Source organism: Oryzias latipes, chromosome 8 (genome assembly GCF_053564925.1).
Source record: "Oryzias latipes strain Hd-rR chromosome 8, Olatipes_Hd-rR_3.1".
Lineage (NCBI taxonomy): Eukaryota > Metazoa > Chordata > Actinopteri > Beloniformes > Adrianichthyidae > Oryzias > Oryzias latipes.
The window spans coordinates 25,222,135-25,240,843 of record NC_136244.1 but is presented as its reverse complement, the minus strand read 5'-3'; the positions used below and the strand labels follow the sequence as shown (position 1 = coordinate 25,240,843).

At 42.5% G+C, this 18,709-nt stretch overlaps 1 long non-coding RNA gene across 2 annotated transcripts; it reads right to left on the bottom strand.

Annotated features, from left to right (window-relative positions):
- Nucleotides 1–8,554, bottom strand: LOC144994169 (uncharacterized). 2 transcript variants are annotated; one of them, XR_013657599.1, is made up of 4 exons: nt 1,035–8,554; nt 770–955; nt 578–700; nt 1–489 (listed from the first exon to the last, which is right to left on the bottom strand). It is a non-coding gene; the product is annotated as an uncharacterized LOC144994169 (long non-coding RNA). The 2 variants fall into 2 exon arrangements; XR_013657598.1 differs by lacking the exon at nt 1,035–8,554 and having other exon boundaries at nt 770–999.
- Nucleotides 8,555–18,709: the final 10,155 nt, after the last annotated feature.

Below are 18,709 nucleotides of genomic sequence, written 5' to 3'. Positions count from 1 at the left end.
TCTTTTTTTCCCCAATTTTATTTGAGATGTATGTACATAATATGCAAAGTTTGCCGAACAATAAGTAAAAAGAAAAACAGAAGAATTTATAAGGATATGAAAATTACAGGCAAAAACATTTGTATTAAAAGAGAAACAATTTTTAGTTTCCTCACAAGCCAACAACGGTTTTGTTTAATAGAGGATTAACTCCTGAGGACCAGACTGTGTGGACAACCTGCAGCTCCCTGAAGCTCTTAAATTTTAGTTCAAGTTGGAGGCTTGTGTCATAAATAACCGGAAGACAAAAACAATTTTTAGAATGTTCTCTAAAAATTGTGTTAAGAGAAAATGGCCACATGAGGCGCTGTCCCTTAATGGGTTAGTGACCTGCAACGCTGGGATGGAGCGGTTTGACTCGGACTAGGCGGGACAGTCCAAGTCGCAGCCCCTGGCTGGGTGACTTCACCGGTGGACTGTGAGACGATGAGGCGCTTTTACCACTCTGAGCTGGAATATAATATAAATATAAATATTCTGATTACAGCAGTTTAAATAACCGAAAGAGTAAGTGTATTGATTCTCACTGAATCTGTACCTGGTGGGTTCCACTTGGGTACTCTCCCCACTGCTGGGCTCAGGGAGGATGAAGGCTTTGTGGAAGGGGGTCTGGTGGGTATCGGTTTGAATGTTGGAAGACTTTTTACCGGTTTGGAAGCAGCTAAAATATTTTTTAAAGTCTTAGTAACAAAAATCAAGAGGATGGAAAACGTCAGCTGTTGAAACAAACCTGCTGCTTCAGGCTTCGTCTTTGATGGTTTCGACGGTTATTTGTCTTTTTCAGAAGGGGGAGCTGGTTTGATTCTGTCTTTGGTGGAGACTTTGTCCTTCTTTGTGGTCTCTGTGGGTTTCTTGACTGTGAATTCTTCATCCTCACTCTCAGATGGCTCACTGAAATCTTCATCACTTTGTGGATCTGGAAAAGCAAAGACCTGTTACACTTGTAAAAACCAAGAGAACCGTTTTTTATGGAGCTGTGGAAAAAAAGTGCTAACCGGGCGTAAGTTTGGGGGGATAGTCATCATCGTCATCTTTTTTTTTCACTTGAGCTGTTTTGGAAGAAGTCTTCTTTGAGGCGGATGATCTGATCTCTGACGAGATTGCGTCTAAGCCTCGGACCCACAAAGAACAATAAAAACACACAAATGGTGCTTTAGCATGTTGATTTTAATCTTCCAAAATTGTCATACTAAAGCATTTCGATTTTTATCTACCAAAAATGTCATACTTGTGAAGAATAGTTAGAAACTGCCTTTAACTTTTATTACACTAATGGTTTAAACTTAATTCACTGAGCATGTATTGTCATCTCAAAATTATATTACATTTGAAGAAAGCACAGCCAAACTATTGTTCTAGCAGTTTCTTCCCATACTCCCTCTTTTCTGTGCATGTTTTCTGCTGAGCAGGCCTCAGACTTATCTTCACTTTAGCCTTGGAGCTTCTCTCCACCAGTAACCTGTGGGCGTGATTTTCACACGAGGTCCATCGGACGATCTTCTGAATATGCAAATGCAGGGTTTTTATACCAAGCCCATCCCTGAGCTCGTTGGTTCGGACTTTGAATGCACCATGTTCATCTGTCTGTCCCCTTCGTGTTTGTGCGAAGTAAAACCTCCACAAAAGATAAGTAACTGTCTCTGAGTCGTTATTCATTATTTCTGTGTGTAAGAAACTGACGGGGTTACGAACTAAAATTTAATACAGTCCTTTCTAGAAAATCCAGTTTCTTCACAATACTAAAGCATGTTGATTTTTCCATGGCGAAAATGTCATGCTAAAGAATATCGATTTTAATCTTCCAAAATTGTCATACTAAAGCATGTCGATTTTTCCATGCCGAAAATGTCATACTAAATAAAGCATGTCGATTTTAATCTTCCAAAATTGTCATACTAAACCAGGAGTGTCAAACATATGGCCCACACATGAAGAGTCAAAATCATAAGGATGATTAAAAAAGAAAGCAAATTTCTAGTCCATTCCTGTGGCGAGTTATGATTTCTTTTAAAGAAATAACCGAAATGCGCAATTCCACCACTAGGGGGAGCAAAGGAAAGGCAGCTCTGTGTCTGGATAAGATGCACTTTGGTTCCCTATGAGCCTTACCGCTGTTATCTTGCTATAATGATGATCACTAGTGACACCCTAATGACCAAAATGTTGTCAAAAAGTGAAGTGAAGAGATATCAAGGAAAATGGACTGTTTTTTTCTTTCACGAAGCTGAATGCAAAACCCCCATGCTTGGTATGTCATCAACAGGTTGCAGTATTCAAAGAATAAAACATTCAGCACCACTAGAGACTTACCATAAAGAAAAGTTTCTGGATTGCTTCAGTGTCAGATGTAAAATATTCAGTCTGTATAAAATTAAATAGACAAACTTTTTTTTTAATTGAAATTAATTTTATTCGAGATCCATTGGCCCCAAGCGATTAGGCTACTATGTTGGTTGAGGCATTTTTTTCAAATTGAGTAAAAAGGCTGCTATTTTGCTTTTATGTTATGGTCCGGCCCACTTGAGATCAGACGGGCTGAATGTGGCCCCCAAAATGAGTTTGACACCCCTGTACTAAACCATGTCGATTTTTCCATGCCGAAAATGTCTTACTAAAGCATGTCGATTTTTCTCTTCCAAAATTGGCAAACTAATGTAAGTCGATTTTTCCATGCCGAAATGTCATACTAAACCATGCTGATTATCATCTACCGTAATTGTCATGCTTAAGCATGTCGATTTTTCCATGCTGAAATGTCAAACTAAAGCATGTCAATTATTATCCACTAATATTGTCATACTAAAGCATGTAAAATTTTCAATGCTGAAATGTCATACTAAAGAATGTCAATTTTTCCATGCCGAAAATGTCTCACTAATGTATGTCCATTTTCTTATGCTGAAAAAGTTATACTAAACCGCATGTCAATTTACCTTTAGCTAAATTGTCATATTTAAGCATGTCTATTTTTCCATGCTGAAATGTCATGTCAAAATTGTTCATGGCATTTTGATTATTATATACCAAAAGACGTCATACAGCATAACAATTTTTCAATGCCGAAAATATGTCACTAATGTATGTCGATTTTTCCATGCGGAAAAATTCACTCTAAAGCATGTCGATTTTTATCTAACAAAATGGGCATTATAATGTATGTCGATGTTTCTATGCTGAAATTGTAATACAAAAGCATGCAGATTTATTCATACTGAAAATGTCTTACTTAACCATGCTGATTATTATCTACCGTAATTGTCATGCTTAAGCATGTCAATTTTTCCATGCTGAAATGTCATGCTAAAGCATGTCAATTATTATCAACCAATATTGTCATACTAAAGCATGTCGATTTTTATCTACCTAAAATGCGATATAGAAGCATGTCAATTTTTTCATTATGAAAATGTCATACTAAAGCATGTCAATTTCTCTCATCCAAAATTGTCACACCAAATTTGTCTTACTAAAACATGTCGATTTTTCCATGTTGAATATGTCTTACAAAGAATGTCAATTTTTCCATGCTGAAAATTTCACAGCAAAGCATGTCAATTTTTCTCTACCAAAATCGGCATTCTATTGTATGTCGATTTTTCTATGCTGAAAATGTGATACTAAAGCATGTCGATTTTTCCATGCCGAAAATGTCATACTAAAGCATGTTGATAATTATCTACCAAAAACGTCATTCTGTAGCATGTCGATTGTACCATGCCGAAAATGTTTCATTAATGTATGTCGATTTTCCATCGGACAATTACATACTGAAGCATGTCGATTATTATCTACCAAAAATGTTACACTAAAGCATGTTGATTTTTCATGTGGAAAATGTCATATTAAAGCATGTCGATTATCATCTACCGAGAACGTCAACCAAATATGTCTTACTAAAGAATGTCAATTTTTCCATGCTGAAAATGTCTCACTAATGTATGTCCATTTTCTTATGCTGAAAAAGTGATACTAAAGCATGTCGATTTTTCCATGCTGAAAATGTCATATCGAAGCATGTAGATTATTATCTACCAAAATTGTCACACTAAAGCAGGGGTCGGGAACCTTTTTGGCCAAGAGAGCCATAAACGCCACATATTTTTAAATGTAATTTCAAAAGAGCCATACAATAATGTAGTGTCCCTTTCCCACACTGAGACACGGAGACTTAACCTCTTTGAAGGTTCTTTATTCTGGTTAGTGCAGACCGCAACAAACGGCGTACTATTAATTCAGCAATTAATGAATCTCTGCCGCTGAGACGAGAGCGCTTCTCCCAAATTTATATTCCCTTCTCCCGCTCCAGTCCTCCCATTTCCCTTATTCGGCCCATAGCTGAAACGCATTGGTCCAAACTCCCTAAAAACAGGCTAAACGACAGAAGTGAGAGCCAATCAGATCTCTGCTTGATGCGTTCAATGAACACCCACCCAGTCCAAGTCAGTAAGCAACGATGTTTAAAACTAAATATACAAATGAATGTGTGCATTTGATGTTATTTCAACACTTTTAAAATACAATAAGTCTGTGGATTCTTTTTAATAACATTTTTATGCTGTTGCTAATAAATGATGAGTATTTCTCATAGTTGTTTTGCTGATGGTCTAGTCTGGTTGATACTTGGTGAGTTTCAGCTTCATGCAGGCGTTGAGACTTTAAACGTGATCGTAGGTCTGAATGTTCTTTAGATGTGACAAAGACTGCTCACATGCAGATACGAAGCCAAACTCACACGCTGCAGTATGTGACGGGCAGCGGGTTTTAAGTTTTGACAATCCCTGCGCGATTCACCTGCTGCCTGTCCCCACAACCCCCCACCCCCACCCTCTGCTTTCTTCCTCACACATCCCGTCCCCGCAACGAGAAAGAGTGTGCAGTTTTAGGCACATCAATTCACAGGTTTCCGGCTGGTACAAACTCTGTGAAATAATAGATAATAGTAAACTGATAGTGCTGGCGCAAATTTTTTTCTCCAAGCACCGCTACTACTGCGCGCCTGTGGGATGGCATTGCGCCCGAGAAGGACTGGTCTAATGAAAAAAAGGTATAATTAAAGATTTGCCACAGGTAACCATCAAAAGAGCCATATATGACTCGCGAGCCATAGGTTCCCGACCCCTGTACTAAAGCATGTTGATTTTTCCACGCCGCACATATACTAAAGTATGTCGATTTCTATCTTCCAAAATTGTCATACTAAAGCATGTCGATTTTTATCTTTCAAAATTTTCATACTAAAGCATGTTGATTTTGCAATGCCGAAAATTTCATACTAATGCATGTCGATTTTTCTATGCTTATAATTTCATACTAAAGCATGTTGATTTTTCCATGTAGAAAATGTCTCACTAATGTATGTCGATTTTTATTTACCCAAACTGTCATACTAAAGCATGTCAATTTATGTCTGCCAAAATAATCATGTTAAAACATGTTGATTTATCCATTCCTAAAATGTCACACTAATGTAAGTAAATTTTCTTATTCTGAAAATGTAATACTAAAGCATGTCAATTTTTCCATGCTGAATATGTCTCTCTAATGTATGTTGATTTTTCCATGCCGAAACTGTCTCACTAATGTTTGTCGACTTTTCCATGCCGAAAATGTCTCACTAATGTATGACGAGTTTTCCATGCGAAACATTTCACACTAAAGCATGTCGATTTTTCTGTACCAAAATCAACATACTATGTTGATTTTTCTATGCTGAAATTGCTACACTAAAGCATGTCGATTTTTCCATGCTGAAAATGTGATACTAAAGCATGTAAATTCTTCCATGCTGAAATTTCATACATACATAGCATGTCGATTATCTACCAAGAACGTCATCCTAAAGCCTGTCAATTTTTCCATGCCGAAAATGTCTCACTAAAGCATGTTGATTTTTATCTAACAAAACTGTCATACTAAAGCATTTCAGTTTTTCCATGCTGAAAATGAAAATGTCCCCTGACCCCCTCAATAAAACAAATCTGAAGATTTCAGAGTGGCCTTTTCTTGTGGCCAGTCTAAGGCACACCTGTCCCCTACCCCTTCCCAGGTGGGGGGTGCGGGCCCCTTGGCGATGGCGGCCGTGTCCCTTGGGTGCCGGCTCCCTGGGCCCGGCGGTGCTCTCTCCGCACGGTGGGGGGGTTCATATTACACCTGAGCCGGGGGTGTTCGTGTCCCTGGGGGGTGGGTCCTGGTCCTTGCCCCTGGGCGCTGGGCCCCGCCAAACTTCCAACATGGCCGAGCCTGGTCGGGCCATATTTATAACATCCCTTGTGGGCCGCCCTTTTTTTCCCCGGGGTTCCCCCCTCCTGGGCGGGGGCGGCGGGCCCCTGCCTTGCTCCTACCTGGACCAACCGTGGGCCGGGTGGGTGGCTGCCTGGAGTGCGGAGCGGGTCTCCCTTGGGGGGTCCTGGCTCGTACCTGGGGTCGGGGCGGGGGGATGCCCGGAACTCCTGGGTGGTGGTGGGGTGCTCGTCTGGGGCTGTGGGCGTCTCTCCGGTGGGGCCCTGCGTTGGGCTCTTCCGGCGCGGCGGGGGGCTGCTTTCCTGGCTGGGCTGGGGCGGCGCTCTCTTTCCCTCTGCGCCTCCCTGCTCTCTGGCTCTGGGGGCCTCGCGGCGGTCCTGCTGGCCCTGGCCTGGGTGGCGGTCTTGGTCGCCCGGGGGGCGGTTGTTCCCTGCCTGTTCCCGTGTGGCGTTGGGGGAATTCCGTCTGCCGCTACTGCTGCGGCGGGGGTATGGGTGTGGGGGTGGCTGGGCGCTCCTCCTCCTTCTTTTCACATTCCACCATGCATTTTAGAAGAACATAAACACTCACCTGAGCACAGGTGTTAGCTCACCTTTGCACCAATAGTTTGCATGATTGAATGAATGAAAGATTTCACACTAGTTGGTTTAAAGGCATAGGTATGCGTTCGTGAACACTATCTGTTTTGTGTGCATGTTGACATGTGGACATTTTTGCGGCTAGCAGGTGTGTTGATAATATTTGAGTGTGTGTGAACAGGCCCCGCCCTTTTTGTACTACATTTGAACCGTACCGTAACGATAAACAACCAGTAAACCTGTCTGCTCTATGCTGCTTCATGGTCTTACCCCCCTTCCCCTCCTATTATCACCCTCCTACCCCCCCTCTCTCTAACGTCCCTCTCTCTTCTTCCCCTCTTTCCTTTTCCGTCCGGTCCAACACCAAAGATTTTCAAACATGATTGAAATTAATAAAGTTTGGCGTCAATTACAAAAGGGGTTTATTCAGACATACCTTTGGTTTGTCTGAAGATGAATAACCCCTCTTGTTAAAATAAAATATGTCCAACACAAGAGGCCCTCAGCTCTCATCTGTTTGCCTAGCTGTTGGACAGGACAAGTTAAAAAAAAAAATAAATAAAAAAAAAATAAGGCACACCTGTGCAATAATCATGCTGTCTAACCAGCATCTTGATACGGCACACCTGTGAGGTGGGATGGATTGTCTTGGCAAAAGAGAAGTGCTCACTATCACAGATTTAGACAGATTTGTGAACAATATTTCAGAGAACTGGTTATTTTGTGTATGTGGAAAATGTTTCACATCTTTGAGTTCATACCATAAAAAATGGGAGCAATAACAAAAGTGTTGCGTTTACATTTTTGGTCAGTGTACGTTTTTGCTGAAGAGACTGGCAAGTCACTATTATGAGCTTTTGGAAGCAGTAAAATTGTTCATGGCAGAAAAGAACAAAATGTGTCCCGCGGAAAATTAAAAACTCTTCCAGGTCTGACAAAAATTGTCTCCTTTCTTAACAAGTTGAAGCTTTTCAAAGTGCACAGACACCTGACTGAGCATGCCTGTGTGAATAGTGTGGTGACCGGGGGGTTTGCCCCGCCTTCAGCCCCTAAGACTCATGGGAAGTGGAGAATCTTGGGTTTAACACCGTGAGTGAGGTGGCAGAAATGAGGTTCATTATGTTTGGGTACTGATGGCTGAGTTCAAGTAAATGTACTTTAATTCTGGTAGCTGGCAAGTCAAAACTTGTTTCATAGTCGTTTCAATTTTCATAAACATGTCATCAATTAATTGTTTTTCATGACAAAGATCCATTATAAAACTTTAAATAAAAAAAATATTTAAGAATTCTTTTTTTTAACTGAATGTTACAATAATGCTACACTCAACTAAAATATAACTTGAAATAAACACAAGTACAATAATTGCTGTTTGTGTTGTAGGGAGAGGAGTGTTTATGGAAAATTATATGGCTTTAATTGCGTGTTTGTGTGTGTACGTATTGGCAGGTCAGTGTGTGGTGTGGCTCTTTGCGCCAAAAAAATTCGGCTCTTGGTGTAAAACTTGTTCGCCACCCCTGTACTAAAGCATGTCGATTTTTCCATGCCTACAATGTAAACTAATACCAAAAATGTCACACTGTTTCGATTTTGATATGCTAAAATGTCATACTAATGTATGTCGATCTTTTTCATGACGAAAATATACTTATGCATGTTTATTTTTCCATGCCAAAAAAGGGTCATACTAAAGCATGTCGATTTTTATATACCAAAAATGTCCCACTAATTGTCAATTTTTTTCATGACGAAAATGTCATACTTAAGCATGTCGAGTTTTTACATGCCACAAATATCTTACTAATTCATGTTGATTTTATATGCATAAAATATTTTACTAATGTATGTTGATTTCTACATAATTAGGTGTCAGGAGTCTTCCCATATATTCGTTGTGAGCAACGAGCCTTCAAGCCTCTTCTGCATTCACAGTGCTGCGCTGGTCTGCTATGCACTTCTCTTCTCTTCTCCCAAAATCGAACCATCTGTTGCTTTGCCAACTGTTTTAACCCACTGTTTTACTGTTTTGCTTGTTGCCCAGTATCAGTTTTGTTTTGGGCTGCTTTGCCTCACACTACTTACCATGCCAGACTGCAGCGCTGCCCTTGCTCCAGTAGTAGCCTTGGGTTTGGTTTTTATGACCATTATATTTCACTTGTTTTAAGACCGGTTTCTCTCTGTAGAATAGGTGGCTCTGGGTGGGTGGTGGACTGTAGTTCTGGTGGTGGGTTCCTGTGTGCATTGTGGCTCACTCATGTGGCGTTTTACATCCCAGGGTGTCTTTATTTGTTTCTTTCAGTTCCATCCACCCTGGTAAATTATCCCCGTCTGAATTTTTTCCAAGTGTCTACTTTCACAAAAATAAATCTTAAGACCATACTACTCAGTCTCTGTCTTGTAAAGAGAAACTTGTGTGCCTTTCTGTTAAATTTCTGGGGTGCAGTCCACCCAGGTTTTTAATATATGTACATTTGCAAATCATTAATTTCAATGCTTTAACCATGTATTGTTCTGCAAGTTTTCAAAAGGATGTGACACACTGTTGCTGTCATTTTGGCCAATTACTCAATGCAGATCTTCTCTAGAGCTGCAATGGTTTTGGGCCCCATGGACATTCAAAAGACTTCCGGTTCCGGGTTAAGGCAAGACGCGTGGTAGTGGCTCTCTGCGGATACTATCTTCAAATTACTTAAGAAGTTGATTTTCTCCAAAAAGGAGGCTGACCATGCCCCCGAAGAAACCCCAGGAATATGAAGAGCTCAAAAGATCTCTTGACATTATTCAAGAAACGCTGAAAGATGAGAGATGATGGAAGAGTTCCGAAGATTTCGGGCTCAAAACGAGCAGCGAGAAAACCGGGTCGAGATTCTGGAGAAAAGACTGGACGATGTGGAACAGCAAGTAAGGATGAATAATGTCATTCTCACTGGAGTACCAATCAAGCCTCGAGCGAAGATGAATGCAGCTGGAGCTAGCAGTGCTAATACAGAGCTCGGTGCAGAGTCTCTGGAGCAGCAAATACATTCATTTCTCACATCTAAAGGGATTTCCCTGGATCTCAATACCATCGAGACCTGCCACCTGCTCCCCAGGAGAAAGGAGACGGATAAACCAGCGATCCTCATCAGGTTTGTGAATCACAAACACAAGTTAGCTTTGATGACCCAAAGGAAACACCTGAAAGGTTCGGCTGCTTATCTGAACGACCATCTGACCAGAAGGAATGCTGAAATCTCAAAACATGCTCGGCTTCTCAGGAAGCGTAAGCAGATTGAGAACACTTGGGTTAAAGGCTGCAGGATTTACGTCAAACCACTCGGTCCACTGGACCGGGCCAAGGTTCTGGTCGTGAACACCATGAAGGACTTTGAGAAGTGCTTGATTACGGTTGTCTGAAACAACGTGGAGTAATAAATCAAAGAGCCAAATAATTTCAAGAAATATGACACCTGGATTCATCACTTTCTCTGTATGTCTGACGTCACCTGAATAACAGCAGAGTTCTGACCTGCAGACAACTTGACCTCAACTTTCACCGCAGCTGATATCAGCTGAAGAAGGATATGGACCTGAACCTAATGTCTGCAGACATAACATCGAGGAGAACTATAAACTCTGTTTTGAACCCAGGAGATCAGCTGTTATCAGTAAAAGAAGAAATGCTAACCTTGGACAATCGACAGATTATGGACCCTTTTTATTTTCCCTTACAGCATTACCTTATTATAAAAAAAAAAAATAAATAAAAAAAAAGAAAATACAAAAAAATATTTAAAAAAGTAAAACAAATGATTAATCACTTTTGAAAATTGTTAAATTGATTGACTTTTGATGATATTACTTCACTAGCTCCTAAAATTGATAAAATGATTCAAAAATCTTTCCTAATGTAGCATAACTTTGCACATGTCTTTAACTTTTGATACTTGATGAAATTTTGCTATGAAAATTCCTGAAACATTGTTGTGTCTATTTTACTGATATAGTATTATGTTTTAAAGCATATGAATGACTTTTAAAAGTAACATAATTTGCATATATTTCAGATGCTGCATTGCCATGTTGATTTCTAAAATAGTTATTTGTGACGTAGTACTTAAGTAATTCATCTTTGGCATGTGCTTTATTGATACCTTATGATTCTTAATTCTGTCTGATAAAACCTAGGAACCGGATATTGATAAATCATGAAATAAAATGGTTATAGTATAACGGGGTGGGATTATATAAGTTCGCTTCTTTCCACTCCCTTTCAAGCAATTTTTATTAATTATGTCTAATTATCCTAAGTTTGATTAGTTACTGTATGAATGTATAACTGATGATTATATTGCTTTTGTGTACTACTTCTATTTGATTGCTTGAAATAAACCATTTCAAATCAAAAAAAAATTCAAAAAAACTTTGACCCAAGATTTTATATAGGAGTGGGATCTGGAGACTGGCTGGAAGAGTCAAGGACCCCTTAATACTGGCCCCGTAGCCTTGGATCAACGAACGCACTTGTGCGCTCAGACGGTCCTGCCGTAAATAGCGACTCGTCGCATTTCGGGCAGACACTCGGCAGAATTGCAGGTTACTCCCCTAGGGCGGGTCAGTTAATTAACCCACCTGCTTAGCGTCCTATTTAAGTCAGGTGTACAATTGTTCATTCTCTCTTACCTTCAGCGCTCATTCTTTGCATGTCTCTGATGTTGGCGACTTTTGTCCTGGTGTTTCTTGGCGTCGTGATGTCTGCCCCGCCTTTCTGCTCGGATAGTGACTATCCTCCGTGTTCTGATGGGGAGCTCTCTGTTATTCCTGCGACTGCTCCCCCAGTTTCCATCTCCCCCGGTGGCGCCGCCACAGCTCCGCATCCTCGGCGCCGCAGCTCCCGTATTTCGGCCAAGCGCCTGCAGGATTGGCCCGTCCACCGTATTTTGGAGGCTTTGTATAAAAAGGGCGTTCCGGTGCCCGCGGGTCTATCTCACGAGGACCTGTTTGAATATTTTATTGCTCAGCCTGAGGTTCCCAGCGATCGTGATACCAGTGTTGCTCGCCGGAAAGGAAAAGGAAAAGCTCCCTCCCGGAAGCGTGCTGCCTCGTCGGTGGATCCTGACGTCGTCGTATTTCCCGGGCCCTCTCGTGACTGTGTCTCCACGCCTTCGGCTGAAGCTTCCATCGTGACCTCTCTCGTGGATATCAAGCGTTCTCTGGATGTAATGAATTCCCGGATCACTTTTGTGGAGCGTGCAGTGATGCCCTCTTCGCCAGGTTTTACGGTGCCGGCCTCTTCCTCGCTCATGCCTGCGGCGCTTCCTGATCACGCGCTGCTCGACCCCGCTGGTGTCGGTGCCGCGCCCCCGCGAACCTTGGAGACCGCCATCCCCGCTCCTCCGCTGGGCTCCAGGTTCATTCCGCCGGCTGCGGCTATCCCCGCCAATCTGAGAGCGAACATTCTTAAAGGTAATGACGTCAACCTGGTTAAGATCCTGCTGTGTGGCTCATCCTCCTCTGATCTTCGTGTTGTGGATTGCGGGGATGTTTCCGTGGTTCTGAAGGACAGCGATCCCCGCCTGGACAAGGGCCTGACTCTAGCTGAATTCGTTGTCGCGTTCGGGGTTTTCCGTGATGTGATTTGCGAGGTTTACCCTCATCGACGCGAGGAGCTGGATGTTTATCTTGCAATTATTTCTGATCTGGCTTTGTCGTATGGCGGTTCTTTGTTCTACGACTATCATAAATCCTTTTCGGCTAAGGCGGCAATGTACGTTCAGAAGTTTAATCAACGTCTGGATTGGTCCGTCGTGGATTTGGTGCTTATGAGCAGACATTTTACCGGGCATCGGACCCTTACCTGCAGCGTTTGTGGATCGTTTTCGCACTCCACCTCGCTTTGTCCGAAGACTGCAATGCGTGCCCTCTCGACTACTCCTGCTCAACCGTCTGGTTCTGCCCCTCCTTTCCTCCCGCGGGGACAGCGTGTGTGCGGACAGCCACCCTCGCTCTGTGTGCCCCCGGAGAGTCCGCTCCAAGCCTTCCGGGAATTAAACTTCGGGCATCCTTCTACTCCAGTGGATGTGTCTGCTCTCTCTGCTGCCCTGGCTTCTCACCCTGACAGTTGTTTTGTGAACTACCTTATCACTGGTTTAGTTCAGGGTTTTTTCGCTGGTTTGAGTTTTTTTCCTCATGTGTCTTATGTCTGCGGGAATTTGTTGTCCGCTCGTAGAGAACCTGCAGTGGTGGATGCTCTCCTGGCAAGGGAAGTTTCTCAAGGTTTTATGATTGGGCCTTTTTCTAGGGCTCCGTTTCCTTTGTTTCGGGTCAGTCCTTTAGGGGTAGCAACTCGGAAATATTCGGGAAAGAAGCGCCTTATTATAGACCTCTCCGCCCCGCATAACTCCTCTGTTCCAAGCATAAACAGCTTGATCCCTCGTGAGCCTTTTTCGCTCTTCTACGCTTCTGTTGATAATGCCGTGTCTATGATTAAAACCGCCGGACAGGGTGCGTGGTTGGGGAAAGCTGACATTTCGGATGCGTTCAAAATTATGCCGTTGCATCCCTCACAGTGGCATATCTTTGGTGTTAGATGGCGCTCTAGGTATTATTTTTCCGTTCGTTTACCTTTCGGCTGTCGAAGTAGTCCTCGCATATTTGATTCTCTGTCTGAGGCATTGTGCTGGATTTTGTATAATTCTTTTAGGCTTCCTTATGTTTTGCATCTTTTGGATGGTTTTTTGGTGATTGACTTTCCATCCTCGCCCCCACATCGTTGCATTTCTGCAGTCAAGTTGCTTTTTTCTCATCTGGGTGTTCCTCTCTCCCCTGAGAAAACATGTGGTCCGTCCACTCGTTTAGAATTTTTGGGAATCGTTCTCGATAGTTCTTCGATGCAGGCTTCCCTGCCGTCCGATAAGCTCATTCGTATTCGGGAGGCCATTTCGTCTTTTCTGTCCTTTGGACGCGTGACGAAAACGGAATTGCTTTCCCTATTGGGCCATCTGAATTTCGCTATGCGAATTATACCCCATGGCCGTACTTTCATTTCCCGTCTTCTCGAAATTGCCAGTTCGGTTCCGGACCTCCACGATCTTGTTGTTCTGGACGGTGGCTCCCTGTCCGACTTGCGTTTTTGGTCGCTCCTTTTGGGGGCTTGGAATGGTGTTTCCTTTTTCTATAATGATCATTTTGAATCTTCGGACTCCCTTCATATATTTACGGATGCCGCTCCGTCCGTTGGTTTCGGGGGAATTTTCTATGACGAATGGTTCGCAGACGTTTGGCCAGCAGAAATTCTCGAAGCCGTACCTAAATCTACAGCTTTGTTTGAATTATATCCTATCGTGGTAGCATGCGCGCTATGGGGAGAGAAGTGGTCAAGGAAACGAATAATGGTGTTTTGCGACAACGCAGCCGTAGTGGATATAATTAATAAAGGGCGTTCTAAATGTGTATTGATTAACTGTCTAATGAGGCGATTGACCTGGTTTAGTGTCTTGAATAATTTTATACTTAAAGCCACCTTTATTCCTGGTCATGTGAACATGGTAGCTGACGCCCTCTCTCGCTTTAAATTTCAGGAATTCAAAAATCTATGTCCGAATGCCAATCCTCACAGCCTCCCCTGCCCTGCATTCCAGCAGATGATTCTAAATTAAATATTTCTCCACTGAATGAATTACTAATATCTGCTGCTGGATATATGAGGTTTGGTCTGGCTCAATCTACCATTAAATCATATGATTCATTCTGGACATCTTACCGCTCTTTCTGTACTAGTATCCAAGCTTCCCCTTTGCCAATTAAGATACCATTAGTCTGTGCATTTGTTGTACACTTATTTGAGAATCGCCGGTACCAAGTTCAGAGCATCAAATCCTGTCTGGCCGCCATCCAGTTCCACACGAGATGTTGTTCCTTGTCAGCGACGAATCTTCTTGGACACCCTACCCTACGTCTGCTCCTCAACGGCCTTTTGAAGGTTCGCCCTTCCGGAAATGACAAAAGGTTACCACTTACTTTACCTATGATTCATAAACTTGTGTTAAGATTACGTGCTGGATTCATTTCTCTCTATGTAGACTATCTATTAGAAGCTGTTATTATGATGGCGTTCTATGGTTTCTTAAGATGTGGTGAATACACTACTAGAACTTTGTCTTTCGACCCACAGATGGATCTCACTTTCTCTGATTTAACATTCACTGAGCACTTTTATTCCATCAATCTTAAGCATTCTAAGACTGACAAATTTTGTAAAGGTGTTCAAATAGTCATAGCAAAAACTAATACTGCTTTCTGTCCTTTCTCTTCAATGCAACGCTTCCTGAGTCTCCGACCTAGTACTCCCTGGTCAGCACCTCTTTTCCTCGTGGGTGGCTGTAAACCCTTGACTAGAAGTTGGATGGCTTCCAAGTTTCATAGTCTCTGCTCATCCTGCGGTCTTCCGGCAGACATTTACACCTTGCATTCCCTGAGAATTGGCGCCGCAACGACTGCTGCTCTTCACGTTCCATCATCTACGCTAAAAGCTATGGGAAGGTGGTCCTCATCTGCGTTTCAGAGATATGTTAGATTAAATTCTGATGAAATATTAGCAGCTCAAAGAAAAATAAGTCTGGTTTGAATGAAGAACATATTAAGTCAGGTGGAAGCCGCGAATGATGTGAATTAAATGATTGGGGTTTAAATTGAATCAAGTTGTGTAATCTTGTTGGCTCCCCTCCAGTCTTCTTTCTCTCTCTCTCTCTCTTCAGATAGTATGCTCCCCTGGTGAACGGGAGCGGTCCAACGGTCAATGGTGCCGGGTAAATACATAGCAGATACACTAGATAGAATGTTCCCTTCGTAGAGTGGTTCTCGACGGGAGCAGCCAAACGGTCAATGGTGCCGTGTAAACACATAGCAGATACACTAGATAGAATGTTCCCTTCGTAGAGTGGTTCTCGAAGGGAGCGGTCCAACGGTCAATGGTGCCGGGTAAACACATAGCAGATACACTAGATAGAATGTTCCCTTCGTAGAGTGGTTCTCGACGGGAGCAGCCAAACGGTCAATGGTGCCGTGTAAACACATAGCAGATACACTAGATAGAATGTTCCCTTCGTAGAGTGGTTCTCGAAGGGAGCGGCCAAACGGTCAATGGTGCCGGGTAAACACATAGCAGATACACTAGATAGAATGTTCCCTTCGTAGAGTGGTTCTCGAAGGGAGCGGCCAAACGGTCAATGGTGCCGGGTAAACACATAGCAGATACACTATATAGAATGTTCCCTTCGTAGAGTGGTTCTCGAAGGGAGCGGCCAAACGGTCAATGGTGCCGGGTAAACACATAGCAGTCATACTGGAAAATGAAATGAAATGAAGTGAAAATGGAATGACGCCGAAAACACACCTCATCTTATTTACACACTGATTATACATTCACATTTACATTTTCTTCTTCTGGATGATCTTTGTGTTGGGGGTTGTTACCCGAAAGTGTATGGGAAAAAAATAAGTGTCTCAAGGAATTGAACGGAGCCTTATGCCAAAACGAAGTTGTGAATCAAATTGTGAATGTCAACCCAAAGATGTTGTGAAATAAATATTCTTCTGCAAGAGTTGTCTGACTGAAATGGAAAAAAGACGCGCTTCATGTTTCTTCATTACAGATTTTCAAAAACTCCTTGACTGAGTATCAGGCTGCTGTGAAAAGTTCCAAGACCCAGTTAATGTCGAATGTTGTGTCTGAGAACATCAGCAAGCCTAAGGTCCTTTTTAATTCTTTAAAGTCTCTTTTAAGTCCTGGGGATTCATCCTGCCTGACTCCTTCTGTTTTGCTCTGTGAACAGTTTTTAACATTTTTTGCTGACAAGGTCAGTGCCGTCAGGTTTTCATCCTCTCCTTGTACCCCTGACCCCTCTGTTTTAACGTCACCACCTGCTGTTTTAGATCACTTTGAGCCTGTCCCGTCCTCTGAGATTTCTGAGATAGTTCAGCACATGAGGCCTTCCTCCTGCCCAGGTGACTGTGTTCCCCCCAGACCCCTGAAGGAGGTCTTGGATGCCATAGGCCCCTGGATAGTTGGTCTCATCAACTCTTCCCTTGTTTCGGGATGTGTGCCAGCTGCAACATGCTGTTGTGCAGCCCCTTTTGAAAAAGCATAACTTGGACCCTAATGTTCTTTCAAACTTTAGGCTGATTTCAAAGTTATCTTTTCTTTCAAAAATTCTATAGAAGGTGGTTTATTTTCAATTACAGGACCATCTAACAAAACATGATATCTCTGAGAAGTTTCAGTCTGGTTTTAAATCCTGTCATAGCACTGAAACCGCTCTGCTCAGGGTGTGTAATGACCTTTTAGCTGTGGATTCTGGGGCCTCCACTGTTTTAATACTTTTAGATCTTACTGCTGCTTTTGACACAGTGGATCACAGTGTTTTATTATCCCGACTGGAGCACTCTGTTGGTGTGAAGGGCACAGCACTCAGTTGGTTCAAGTCGTATTTATGTGGCAGGAGTTTTTCTGTCCAAGTTGGACAGTACTCTTCTCCAGAAGCTTCACTCAAGCATGGTGTACCCCAGGGCTCAGTTTTAGGCCCTCCTTTATTCTCGCTCTATCTGCTGCCACTGGGGTCCATTTTTAGGAAATATGCTTCCTTCCACTGCTACGCCGACGACATCCAGATCTATGTCCCCTTAAAGTCTGGAGGAGCTGAGGGTCTTGGCAATTTACAGAAGTGCTTGGCGGAAATCAAATCCTGGATGGAGCTGAACTTCCTCTGTCTGAACAAAAACAAGACAGATGTGTTCGTTTTTGGAAAAACTGACTTGCTGACAGACTGCTGTAGTGCTGTTGGCCCCCTGAACCCCTCAGATGCTCATTTTATTAGGAATCTTGGGGTAAACCTCGACAGGCATTTTAAATTTGACAGGCAGGTCAGTGCAGTAGTCTGCAGTCCAGTCTAGTTTTTATCACGTGAGGCTAATAAGTAAAGTCAAGCTATATCTACCTCCTCATTCTGTGGAACAAGTGATTCATGCCTTGATCTTCTCCAGACTGGACTACTGTAACTCTTTACAGTGGTATCGACCAGTCTCTGCTCCGCCGTCTCCAGCTGGTTCAGAATTTGGCGGCCTGCCTGTTAACGGGGACCAGACGGTGTGAGCATATCACTCCACTTTTACACTCTCTTCACTGGCTGCCTCTGTCTTTCAGGATCACTTTTAAGATTTTACTTTTGGTTTTTAAATGTTTGGTCTGGCACCGCTGTATCTTTCTGAGCTGTTACATGTGTATCATCCATGTCGAGTCCTAAGATCTGATGATCAAATGCTTTTAATGGTTCCCAGGACTCGGCTTGTGACTCGGGGAGACAGAGCCTTTTCAGTTGCAGGTCCTAAACTCTGGAATGCTCTCCCCTTCTCTGTGAAGTCTGCCAGAACAGTCAGTGATTTTAAGTCACTTTTAAAAGCTCATCTTTTTAGCCAGGCTTTTAACTCCAGTGAGCGGATTTAGTGGGTCAGCTTGTTAATTTTATTCTTTTACTGTTTTATTGCTTTTATTGATTATTGTATCACATTGTCTCTGATTTTATGTTAAGCACTTTGGTTGCTTCTGCTTAAAAGGTGCTATACAAATAATAAATTGATTTTATAAAGCACTGGCCAGGGTGCATTTTGGGGTCGATCACGTTTAAAGACCTAGCCATGTGTTGTCTTCAATACCCTAGCTAATGGAAGTTTTTCGGTCAAAACCTTGAAAAACCCAGCCATAATAAGCTATTGCATACCAAACATTGAAAATATGCTGTATTCTGTATACCTTTAATAAAAAAAAAAAATAAAAAAATAAAAAAAAACACACACACACACACCGGACAGTATTCTTT